Genomic DNA, 13,479 nt, shown 5'->3' on the forward strand with positions numbered 1-13,479 from the left:
AGGACATCCCCCTCCAAGTGGACTCCCCCAAGTTGAAGGACCGGTACATTGGACCTTTCCAGATCCTCAAAATCCTCAGTCCTGCCACAGTGAAGCTCCGACTCCCAGCTTCACTGCGGATCCACCCGGTTTTTCATGTGTCCAGACTCAAGCCTCACCACACCTCACCCCTCTGTGCTCCCGGTCCGGCGCCGCCTCCTGCCCGGATCATAGATGGGGAGCCGGCTTGGACAGTGCGCCGGCTCCTGGATGTCCGTCAAATGGGCCGGGGGTTCCAGTACTTGGTGGACTGGGAAGGGTATGGACCCGAAGAACGCTCCTGGGTGAAGAGGAGCTTCATCCTGGACCCGGAGGCGCCCATTGAGGGGGGGGTCCTGTTGTGTGGGCCGCCAGAAGAGGATGTACTGCTGGCCCACCACCAAAGGGCGCCCTGCCTGAAGTGCGGGCTTCAGGCACGAGAGGGCGCTGCTGCCACGGACACAGCCGGGAGTGACAGCTGTCACTCATTAATTCCTGACAGCTGTCACACATTCTTCATCATCGCACTCCATAAAGACCAGACGTCATCTCCACCTCATCGCCGAGATATCATACTTCATTGGAGGTAATACTCTCAGCCTTTTTGTGAGATTTAGAAATCTGTTATTGTGAGTGTTTGCAGGAGAACCGGTCGTTTTTGCGGAGGCTGTGCAAGACGGCGCTCCTTTTCATCTGAGACCGCTGCAACATATTGAGTGAGAGGTGGAGGTGGCATTCCCACCGCTGTTGTTACTGGGTGTACACACACCCACACTTGACTGAATGTTCATTGTGCACGTTTCACAACATTAAATTGTTACCTTTTGGCTCATCTATTGACCGTTCATTTGCGCCCCCTGTTGTGGGTCCGTGTCACTACACTTTCACAACAGTCAAGAGAGAGAGAGAGAGAGAGAAAAAATGTATTTTGAGTTCAGATTATTAAAAAAAAAAAAAAAAACTATTTTCCACCCTCTCCCAACTCTGGCTCAGGATATGCAGAGTGAGAGTGGATACATCACGCATCAACTTAACTGAGGTGAAAAAGTTGTTATAGTTTATGTTGCAATAAATCATGTTCACTGTGTTCATAATGTGCCACAGTTCACAGGTTACACAGTTTATTTTATACCGTAAAATGTTTTGGTAATTATTTTAAGTAAGAATGAATGCTGGATTTTTTTGTGTCCTTTTGTGTGCATCTTGTCTGAGGTGGTAAGGTGCAGCACCGGGGCACCCAGGGCACCGTCCTCTCACCTTTCCTCTTCACCCTTCACACCTCGGACTTCACCTACAACACAGACAGCTGCCATCTCCAGAAGTTCTCTGATGACTCCGCCATTGTGGGTCGTGTGTCTGAGGGGAACGAGCTGGAGTACCGGTCGGCCATCACAGACTTTGTGGACTGGTGCGAGCGCAACCACTTGTGTCTCAACACCAGTAAGACGAAGGAGATGGTGATTGACTTCAGGAGGAAACCACCACCCCACCCACCGGTGAACATCCAGGGGGAGGACATAGAGACCGTGGACAGTTTCAAATACCTGGGTGTTCACCTCAACAGCAAACTGGACTGGACTCACAACACTGACACCCTGTACAAGAAAGGCCAGTCGCCTCCACCTCCTGAGGAGACTGAAATCCTTTGGAGTGAGCAGGCCTCTGCTTAAACCTTCTATGACTCTGTTGTAGCCTCTGCTGTCCTCTATGCTGTCGTCTGTTGGGCCCCGGGCAGTACAGAGCGGGAGAGAAAGAGACTGAATAAGCTGGTCAGGAAGTCCAGCTCTGTCCTGGGCTGTCCTCTGGACGAGGTGGCTGAGAGGAGGGTGTTAGCCAAGTTCATATCCATCATGAACAACTCCTCTCACCCTCTGCACTGGACTGTAGTGGAGCTGAGCAGCTCCTTCAGTGACAGACTGAGGCACCCGCAGTGCAAGAAGGAACGATACTGCAGGTCGTTCCTCCCTGCTGCTGTCAGACTGTACAATAACACTGAAATAACCACATGCCACACAATAATATGTCCACAAATCACGTGCAATAACAGTCCCAACACTAGTGTCACCTTATCACATCTAAACCTCACGTCACATACTGTAAATAAGATGCTCCTATTTTTTAATTCCAATTGTTTATATATGCATATATACTTACATATATGTATATAAATATTTTATTTCTACCTAATTTTCTTATTGTATTGTATTGTTACAAGTATTATTATTATTGATTATCTTTGCACATGCTGTTTGATGCACATTTTCTTCTCCTCGCACTCATCTTGTGTGTTTATTAAGAGCTGACGTAACATGTGAATTTCTCCACTGTGAGATCAGTAAAGTCTTATCTCGTAAGCTGAGTTCCTCAGTGAGTAACACTGCACTGACAAAAAACCACAACAAAAACAAAAAACAAATTACTAGGGGAACCACTGATGTATGACTGCAACCAACTGAAACAACTTACAATATGTTGGCCTCACAGGAGTCCGGCTGCAGAATCTGAACCGTAACAATGAGTTTAATGGCTTTTCTAAACCACGGGTAGAATAATGCATAGATCACAGGGTTTAGACAGGAGTTAAAATACATCAGATAGATAACAAAGGAAGCAGCAGGACCATTGAGTGAATCTTCCACCACAAGACAGAAACAGTAATATGGAAATAATGCGATTAAGAAAACAACTATAACGACACCAAGAGTCTTGGCTGCTTTCATCTCAGATTTCTTCACATGTACGTTCACTGATTGATTGTGTGTGATGGCTGTAACATGAGAGCGCACGGCCCGAGCCTGAGACACAGCCACCACAAACACCCTCCCATACAGAACTAGAATGACAGCAATGGGAACAGTGAAGGCCAAAATAAGGTCAACAGTTCCTTGAATGTCATTAATGACAATCACACACTCTCCATAACAAATGTTAAACCTGCCGGGTTCTATCAGATCTTCCATTACAAAGAGACAACTGTACACAACAGAACAGGACCAACACACACAAATACACAGTGAGACTTTTCTCACAGTGACTGTGGTTTGATAATGCAGAGGGTGACAGACAGCAACGTAACGGTCTATGGAGATGAGCACCATGTTTCCTACTGAGGTAGAGATAACGATGAATGCAACACAGTTATACAGTGAACACATCAAGTCACCGAGAAACCAGCAGGATGTTTGCCTCAAGATTTCACCCTGGCATCAGCACAAGACCCACAAAGAAGTCTGAGATAGCCAGAGAGAGGAGGAGGAGGTTGGAGGGGATGTGAAGCTGCCTGGAGATGGACAGAAGAAACAACAGAACAAATAACATCACAGAGTTGATGAAAATGAGATGTGAATTTTAGATGCATCTCAGTATCATGCCTGTACCATCTCAGATCTTCATACATGTACAAATGAAACACTGAAAGTGAATTTGTGCCTGAAGTGTGAGACTGAGATGATGACCAGCAGGTTGAGAACCACCATGAGCACAGAGATGGAAAACAGCACAATCTGCACCACGATTTCACCCTGAGAATCTGTCGGATTCCTGCAGGAGGTGTTTATGAGTTCAGGAAAGCAGAGCTCTGCTCCATCCTGGGTCTTCATCATCAGAAGCTGCTGAGCTCCAGCAGCTTTCTGACCAAAACTCTGTTGTACAGCTAATTTATCTCTCTGTCTCTCCTCCTCCCAGTCTCTGTTGGACATTGATGTCCCACCTCCCTCACTCTGATTCGTCACATTGTTCCACTGGCTTCCATGTGAATATTTATTAAGATTGTTAATCACGGAATTTCTTTAATAACTGGTTTCTCATGGTCTGACACTGGCCAATCCCATGCCTGGTTTTGGGAGAGGTCACTATAATCAGTATTATCCTACAAGCAGTGATGCCGGTAACGCCGGTTACTCGAAATTGCAAGTTTTACTGTTACAGTGCTGTCAGCAGTTAAATATGAGGTCAAGAAAGAGGTACTTTTTATTACTTTTTATAAAACAAGTATTTATTTTCATTGAAGTCAAGAAAGGGTGACTATAAAGTAAGTTTTAGCAAAACGGGTATCATTGTCATGTTGAGGTGGCAGAGAGTTGTTGTCGGCAGCTGGGAAAAGTAACTAAAAAAGTAACTAGTAATCTAACTTAGTTACTTTTACAATTGAGTAATCAGTAAAGTAACTAAGTTACTTTTTCAAGGAGTAATCAGTAATCAGTAATTGGATTACTTTTTCAAAGTAACTGTGGCAACACTGCCTACAAGCCTGCCTGGATCAAATAATTTGCAGTTATCCAGATAATCCCGCAATGCGCGTCGGCAAAAAGGGCCAAGTTACAGGCAATGATTGAGGCGTGTGAATTGGCAAGGAATAAGACCACATTTACACTAATTCGGCATATGTGGTGCAGGCAGTACATGTAGATACAATCCCTGGCAAAAATTATGGAAACACCAGCCTCAGAGGATGTTCATTCAGTTGTTTAATTTTGTAGAAAAAAAAAGCAGATCACAGACATGACACAAAACTAAAGTCATTTCAAATGGCAACTTTCTGGCTTTAAGAAACACTATAAGAAATCAGGAAAAATAATTGTGGCAGTCAGTAACGGTTACTTTTTTAGACCAAGCAGAGGGAAAAAAATATGGAATCACTCAATTCTGAGGAAACAATTATGGAATCATGAAAAACAAAAGAACACTACAACACATCACTAGTATTTTGTTGCACCACCTCTGGCTTTTATAACAGCTTGCAGTCTCTGAGGCATGGACTTAATGAGTGACAAACAGTACTCTTCATCAATCTGGCTCCAACTTTCTCTGATTGCTGTTGCCAGATCAGCTTTGCAGGTTGGAGCCTTGTCATGGACCATTTTCTTCAACTTCCACCAAAGATTTTCAATTGGATTAAGATCCGGACTATTTGCAGGCCATGACATTGACCCTATGTGTCTTTTTGCAAGGAATGTTTTCACAGTTTTTGCTCTATGGCAAGATGCATTATCATCTTGAAAAATGATTTCATCATCCCCAAACATCCTTTCAATTGATGGGATAAGAAAAGTGTCCAAAATATCAATGTAAACTTGTGCATTTATTGATGATGTAATGACAGCAATCTCCCCAGTGCCTTTACCTGACATGCAGCCCCATATCATCAATGACTGTGGAAATTTACATGTTCTCTTCAGGCAGTCATCTTTATAAATCTCATTGGAACGGCACCACACAAAAGTTCCAGCATCATCACCTTGCCCAATGCAGATTTGAGATTCATCACTGAATATGACTTTCATCCAGTCATCCACAGTCCACGATTGCTTTTCCTTAGCCCATTGTAACCTTGTTTTTTTCTGTTTAGGTGTTAATGATGGCTTTCGTTTAGCTTTTCTGTATGTAAATCCCATTTCCTTTAGGCGGTTTCTTACAGTTCGGTCACAGACATTGACTCCAGTTTCCTCCCATTCATTCCTCATTTGTTTTGTTGTGCATTTTCGATTTTTGAGACATACTACTTTACGTTTTCTGTCTTGATGCTTTGATGTCTTCCTTTGTCTACCAGTATGTTTGCCTTTAACAACCTTCCCATGTTGTTTGTATTTGGTCCAGAGTTTAGACACAGCTGACTGTGAACAACCAACATCTTTTGCAACATTGCGTGATGATTTACCCTCTTTTAAGAGTTTGATAATCCTCTCCTTTGTTTCAATTGACATCTCTCGTGTTGGAGCCATGATTCATGTCAGTCCACTTGGTGCAACAGCTCTCCAAGGTGTGATCACTCCTTTTTAGATGCAGACTAACAAGCAGATCTGATTTGATGCAGGTCTTAGTTTGGGGGAAGAAAATTTACAGGGTGATTCCATAACTTATTCCTCAGAATTGAGTGAGTCCATATTTTTTTTCCCTCTGCTTGGTCTAAAAAAATAACCGTTACTGACTGCCACAAGTTTTTTTTTTCTTGATTTCTTATAGTGTTTCTTAAAGCCAGAAAGTTGCCATTTGAAATGACTTTAGTTTTGTGTCATGTCTGTGATCTGCTTTTTTTTCTACAAAATTAAACAACTGAATGAACATCCTCCAAGGCTGTGATTCCATAATTATTGCCAGGGGTTGTATGTGTCACTGGAGGAGGAAAGGTTTCATAACCTCAACAGGAGCACCGGTGAAACGCATGGAGCAATTGATTGAGTTGTAAGGTTTTGCTACTAGCCTAGAAAATTGTTCACGGACTGTCACCTCCTTACCTAGCTAATTAAACCCTACGTACCGGCCTGGGCTTTGCATTCGCAGGATGCAGGACTACTTTGTGTCCCTAGGGTGAATAAAAAGTCTACGGATCACAGAGCTTTCTCTTATTGTGCCCCTGTTCTGTGGAATGATCTCCCTGCATAAATAAAACAGTCAGATTCTGTAGAGACTTTCAAGTCCAGACTTAAGACGCACTTATTTTCCCTTTCATATGGCTAGCATACTGGTAGTATGTTACAGTGCTTTTCACTTTTTGACTCTTTTACTGTGCTTTTTAATTCATTTTATTTTGTTTTTTGAACTGTTTTGTGTGAAGCCCCTTGAGGCAACACTATTGTCATTTGGCGCTATATAAAATGAATAAATTGAATTGATTTTGAGGCTCAGTTTACACATAATGCAGTTTGCCATCTGTGTGTTTTAACGTTCAAAAGTTCAGAATTTGTGCATTATTTTAAAATTAAAAGATGTGTGTTATATTTTCACTTTGTACAAATGACTTGACAGTAATGTACTTAAACTATCCAGAATAATTTGGTTTATAAATCAAAACCACAAGTCAAACCTGCTTTCCATTTGAGGACTTTGGCCTCATGGCTGAACTGCTGTGTCCTGTGAATGGTAATGACTCTTCCTTCCAGCAGTGAGCAGAGCGCACAAAGACTGAAGTGCTGACACGCTGGTTGCATTGGGTTAGTGCTTGTTTTTTATTCTGATCAGAAGCATTGGCGGTGTTTAAACTCTAAACCAGCCTGTCAGTAGCTGAGTTTATGGGAGACAATATTGAAAGTCGGTTAGCTGTAGCTTCCACTAAATTTTAGCTGTGCTCACCACTGCTCCAGATCCATGGAAGGAAATAGTGATTGATTTTGCTGATATGGAAGCAGAGTCAAAGGCTACAGATACATGGACTCTTACTCTAGGTGGGTAGAAGCTGTCCCCACTAAAACAGAACAGGCCAAGAAAGTAATCGAGTGGCTTGTAAAAGAATTTGTGCCCAGGTATGGGGTACCATCCATTGTGAAATATGACAATGGAACCCACTTCTCAAATAAAGATTTACATGAACTGGAAACGGTGTTTGGGATCAAACATCAATTTGTGAAAGATGGACACAAATGCAGACTTATAGACTGGAGAGGGTGGAGTAATACACAGGAAAAACACAGGAAAACACAGGATAAGGAATCGGTACACAGGAGGTCAGTCAGTGATGCAGAGGTACAGTAAAATATAAGGCAAAAAGGCATGGTCAAACAGGCTGGGTTCAGTGGCACGGCGAGACAGAGTTATGGGCTGAGGCAAAAAGGCAAAGTAAAAAAACAAGTGAGGTCGTACACGGCAGAAAACAATGATTAAGGACTACTAAATACACACGCTGGAATGAAGACAAGAAGTGCAACAAACAAGCAGTGAGGGAGAGAAGCAGGTGGGTTTAAATACAAGGTGTGGTGATCAAGGTAAGTGAGAACAGGTGTGTGGGAAAACAAAGATGACAGAGAACAGGTGCAGAGAGTGTAGTAGACAGACTCAGAGGGAAGAAGTGGTGCAAGATAGTACAGAGACAGAAACACAAAGCAGAGTGTAAAGGAGTGAGAGCAGATGCAAAAAGAGACAGAAGGCATACAGAACGATAACCAAGACAGTAAAGGCTGGGATAGAAACTAAACCGGAACTCACAATGTGGCAAAAGTATAACAGCTAATACAACTAATGACTACACAGAAAATAAATGATAAACAGAGCATAAAACCAGTAACAAAAGTAATATGCACAGAAAAGAGACAATCAAAACCAAAACAAGACGAGACTAAACAAGAGACAAAAATAAAGTGACCAGATAAATACAACCAGAGACTGAAATCATGAAATACAGAAAATCAAAGACTAATGGCTCACAGATAAAAAGACAAAACAGCACATGAGCCCAGATCCAGGGCAAAGCATGAGATTTTTGAAGCCGTCTACCATCCTGCATCACAGGGGCTGGTAGAAAGATCGAACCACACCATCAAAAAACCTCACAAAAATCCCTGACTTGGTTAGAGGCTTTGCCCATTGTCTTGTTTAGTATGAGATTTTTATCCAATGCAAGCACAAATCTCAGTCCACATGAGGTTTTGACAGGAAGAGTAATGCCGTCCCCTCTCACATCCGAAAGGAAAGGGGGAGGTGAGTTTGAAAACAACAGTAGGATAATGGAGTACATGAAAAGCCTAAAAAATACTGTGATAAGCATTTCTCAACAGATCCTGACCAAGGAGGAAAAGACCTCCTAAAAATGCAGTTCCTCCAATATTGACTCCAGAAAGAAATAATTATGCCTGTCTATCCCGCTCAAACAGCACAGGAGTACAAGTAGGCGTGTTGGAGAACTCATGGTGCAACAAAGTGATAAATGGGACTATGTGGGGTAACACCACCAAATTAACTCAGCCCCAGTCAGATGTGAATTGGTATTGTGGTGAACATATCCTTAGGAATACCCTTCCAGAAAACTGGGAGGGGACATGCACCATTCTTGCCCTCATTGCTCCATTGACCACCATCAATATGACAGATAAGGATTTGACTGAGCATTCCAAAAATCACTGAAGGAAAAGTAAACCTGTTAGTGTCTTCTAAGCGAGCTGCATTTCATATATACGAGGTCTGTTAGAAAAGTATCCGACCTTTTTATTTTTTGCAAAAACCATATGGATTTGAATCACGTGTGATTGCATCAGCCAAGCTTGAACCTTCGTGCGCATGCGTGAGTTTTTTCACACCTGTCGGTTGCGTCATTCGCCTGTCGGCAGGCTTTGAGTGAGCACTGGTCAACCCCCCTCATCGGATTTTCATTGTCAGGGAAATGGCTGAGCGATTGGAGCAGCACTGAATCAAATTTTTCCAGAAACTGTGAAAGACAGCCAGGTGGAAACTGTTCGGAAGATTCAGATGGCTTTCGGTGAGGATACTCTGGGCGTCACACAGATTAAGGAGCATTACAACCGGATTAAAGACGAACCACAGCGGCAGAGGGCGCGCCGCACTCTGAGCGGCCATCGACAGGCTGAAACGACCAGATCATTTCCAAAGTGAACGCTGTGTTGATCCTGGACGTCGTCTGACTACCAGAGAAATTGCAGAAGAGGTGGACATCAGCACTTTTGCGGCACATTCCACTGTTACAGGAGATTTTGTAATGAAAGACGTGCGGAGGAATTTGCGCATCGGGACGGAGCCGCAATGGCGCGGAACAAAAAGCACGTCCGTGTTGGAAACCATTTGAAAGATTCAGACAGCTTTCGGTGGCTTTTCAGTCGAGTGAGTTTCAAAGACATTGTGTAACAGCTGGGCATGTCACAACTTGTCCTGTGAGACTTCCAACACGGACGTGCTTTTTGTTGTGCACCACTGCGTCTGAATCTTCCGAATGGTTTCCACCTGGCTGTCTCTCACAGTTTCTGGAAAAATTTGATTCAGCGCTGCTCCAATCGCTCAGCCATTTCCCTCACAATGAAAATCTGACGAGGGGGGTGGACCAGTGCTGCCCACAGGCGAATGACGCAACCGACAGGCGTGAAAAAACTCACGCATGCGCACGAAGGATCAAGCTTGGCTGATGCAAGCTTGTGCACAGAGCACTAGACCGGACAGGCTTAACTTGACTAACATGAAAAGTGGGGTGGACACGCAAGGACCGGGGAAGGCAGAGACGAACGGCAACTGGATTGATGACCTTGGAAACCGGAAAAGGACCAATGAACCGGGGAGTCAGTTTCCTAGGGGCGCCCTGTAGGGTCAAGTGGCGCGTGGACAGCCAGACCTTTTGTCCGGGGGTGTACAGAGGCGCGGTCGACCGCCTCCGATCCGCAGTGGCTTTGTAAATCAAGGAAGAACGCAACAGAGCGCGCCTAGCCTGCTCCCAGGTTCGTTGGCAACGGATGATGAGACTGAGAGCTGAGGGAACAGACAAGTTGTGGGTAACTGCGAGAAAAATTGAAGGCTGGTGACCGAACACTACATGAAAATGGGAGTAGCCGGAGGATGCTGAAGGCAAACTATTGTGAGGAAACTCAATCCAAGGGAGTTGGGAAGACCACGACGCCGGATGCTGGGAAGCGAGGATACGGAGACCCTTTTATAATTCCTGGTTTAACCGTTCGGTTTGCCCATTGGCCTGTGGATGGTAGCCTGAGGTAAGACTTCACGTGACCCCGAGGAGATGGCAGAACTCCCTCCAAAAGTGCGACACGAATTGTGGACCCCAGTCTGACACAATATCCTGAGGTAACCCATGTAACTTAAAAACCTGAGACAACATGACCTTCGCCGTCTCCTTAGCTGACAGGAGGCGTGGCAGAGGAATAAATGAACCATTTTCAACAACCGATTGACTACCGTTAATACGACAGTGTTACCCTTAGAGGACCAGTAATGAAATCTACTGTAATGTGCGACCACGGATGTTTTGGAACTGGGAGAGGAAATAAGGTACCCGCAGGTGGATGAGTAGATGATTTCTGTGTAGCGCAAATTTGACATGCATTAACATAACTCCGCTACGTCCGAAGAAAGACCCATCCGCCAAAACCACTGTTTAACTACTGATATAGTTTTCTTGATTCCCGGATGGCAGAACAGGCGGCCATCATGGCACCATCGTATCACCTCCACCCTGAGCATCTTGGGAACGTATTGGCGGCTCGGTGGACAATCAACTGGGGCAGGTTCCTTATTCAAGGCCGCTTTGACCTTCGACTCTATATCCCACGTAATAGTGGACACGAAAAAAGATGCAGGCAGAATGGTGCCAGGGTCGGAGGGCGTGTCACCCGGGTCCCTCTATCAGGACAAGGCATCAGGTTTACCGTTTTTCGAGCCCAGTCGATAGGACAGTGCGAAATTAAACCGACTAAAGAAAATCGCCCAACTAGCTTGGCGGAAACTGAGGCGTTTATCTGAACGCAAGTATTCCAGATTTTTGTGGTCGGTATATACTACGAATGGTATATGTGCCATCTTCCTGGTGGCACTGGTTGGAGTGCCGCCAGGAGTAGCAGCACGCCAACCAGTGCCGCCACTCCTCCAAAGCCACCTTTACCGCTGACAGTTCGCGGTCGCCAATGCTGAAGTTCCGTTCTGCAGAACTTCAACCATGAACTGCCGAGCTGGGTCAGGAAGGAGTAGCACCGGGGCCGTGGTAAAGCGATCTTTTAAGGCTCTGAACGCCTCCTCACATTCCTTAGTCCAAACGAATGGGTGGAGAGACGAGGTGACTGCGTGCAAAGGCGCCGCCACAGCACTGAAGTTTCGGACAAACTTTTGGTAAAAGTTGGCAAATCCCAAGAACCGTTGGACTTCCTTATGAGATACAGGTGTGGGCCAATCCCGCCCTGCCGCCACTCTTGCTGGATCCATTTTTATTTCCCCCTTAGAAATAACAAAGCCTAAAAAGGAAACGGTGGACTTATGAAATTCACACTTTTCTGCTTTCACATAAAGCTCCTTTTGCCGGAGGGTCTGTAAAACTGAACGGATGTGACACTTGTGTGTAGCCAAATCTGGAGAAAATATGAGGATGTCATCCAAATACACAAAGACAAATTTGTTAAGGTATTCCCGTAGCACATCGATGACTAAGTTTTGGAAGACAGCCGGCGCATTAGTGAGGCCAAAAGGCATTACCAAATATTCATAATGACCGGATGGAGTGTTGAAAGCTGTTTTCCACTCATCTCCTTGTCTGATTCTAACCAGATGATATGCATTACGCAAGTCGAGTTTTGTAAAGACCGTGGCTCCCTCCAATAATTCAAATGCTGATGATATCAGTGGCAGTGAGTAACGGTTTTTAACAGTGACATCATTAAGACCACGATAATCAATACAAGGACGTAGCGTCTTATCTTTCTTTTCAACGAAGAAAAATCCCGCCCCAGTTGGTGAAGATGACGGATGAATTAACCCTGCTTCCAGGGACTCCCGTATGTATTCAGTCATCACGAGGCGTTCAGGTGCCGACAGAGAAAAGAGTTTTCCTTGGGGCGGACTAGCCCCAGGGAGAAGCTCAATGGCACAATCATAATTGCGGTGAGGAGGTAACGATTTAGCTTTTGTTTTACTAAATACAAAAGCTAGGTCGTGATAGCAATCAGGAACCCCGGCGAGATCCGGATTCGAACCTGGCGACGCAGGCTCGGGTCGTGGTAAACATGAATAATTACAGGTTGGGTTCCATGACGTGATTTCACCCTTAACCCAATCAAAATTCGGGCCATGTCGTTGTAGCCAGGGATGCCTCAAGATTAGCGAGTGAGTCATATTATCCAAAACATGGAAGCTGATTGATTCTGAGTGTGTGTGAGAAATTAATAATCTGACAGACTGTGTGCAATGTGTGATCTTTCTCAGGACGTGACCGTCCACCGCACGTACCTCCAGAGGGCGCGAGATCTTATACATTTTCAGGTGGAGGTACCTGGCAAGAGAGGACAGAATCAGGTTGGCATCTGAACCAGAATCAATAAAAGCTGAAACAGTAATGGAAGTGTGGTCAGATGTTAATTTAGCTGGGATAATTTTCTGTGTAGAAACAGGGACAATAGAATTTTGACTCACCCGCAAATCCGCTCTTGACCGCACGGTGGCACCCCGGCTTGACAATCTGCTATCTGATGTCCAGCATGTCCACAATAGAAGCAGAGGCTGTCCACTTGGCGGCACTGTCGCTCGGCTGGGGTTAGGCGCATGCACCCGAGCTGCATGGGTTCTTCGGTGCTCGGTTGGGATGGCCCTGGTCGGGCAGGGGCGGAGGAGGTGGAGCGGCCAGGAGGCGTGTGGGACCGGTAGTCTGGATGGCGGTTTCCACGGCGAGGTCAGTCTTGTAGGCGCCGGTCCGTGCGGATGGCGAGTGCGATGAGGCCATCGAGTTCCTCGGGCAGATCTATGGCCACCAACTGGTCCTGAATTTCTGCTGACAGCCCCTGGAAAAACACATCAAGGAATGCCGCCGAGTTCCATTCGCTTTATGCAGCCAGGATGCGGAAATCAACCGCGTAATCTGCGACCCGGTGGCTGCTTTGCTTCAATTTCAGGAGGGACCGAGCTGTTTCACGTCCCGGGGACGTGTGTTGGAATACTTGTTCAAGTGCTTTTGTGAATGCCGGGAGTGAAGCACAGGTGGGTTATTGTCATCCCCACTCCGCAGTAGCCCAGGCAGCTGCTTGACCAGACAGGTGA

At 45.2% G+C, this 13,479-nt stretch overlaps 1 pseudogene; it reads right to left on the reverse strand.

Moving 5' to 3' along the window:
• Positions 1–2,480: 2,480 nt before the first annotated feature.
• LOC117525324 lies at positions 2,481–13,165 on the reverse strand (annotated as a pseudogene).
• Positions 13,166–13,479: the final 314 nt, after the last annotated feature.

The sequence above is a fragment of the Thalassophryne amazonica genome, chromosome 14, assembly GCF_902500255.1.
Source record: "Thalassophryne amazonica chromosome 14, fThaAma1.1, whole genome shotgun sequence".
NCBI classification, from domain to species: Eukaryota; Metazoa; Chordata; class Actinopteri; order Batrachoidiformes; family Batrachoididae; genus Thalassophryne; species Thalassophryne amazonica.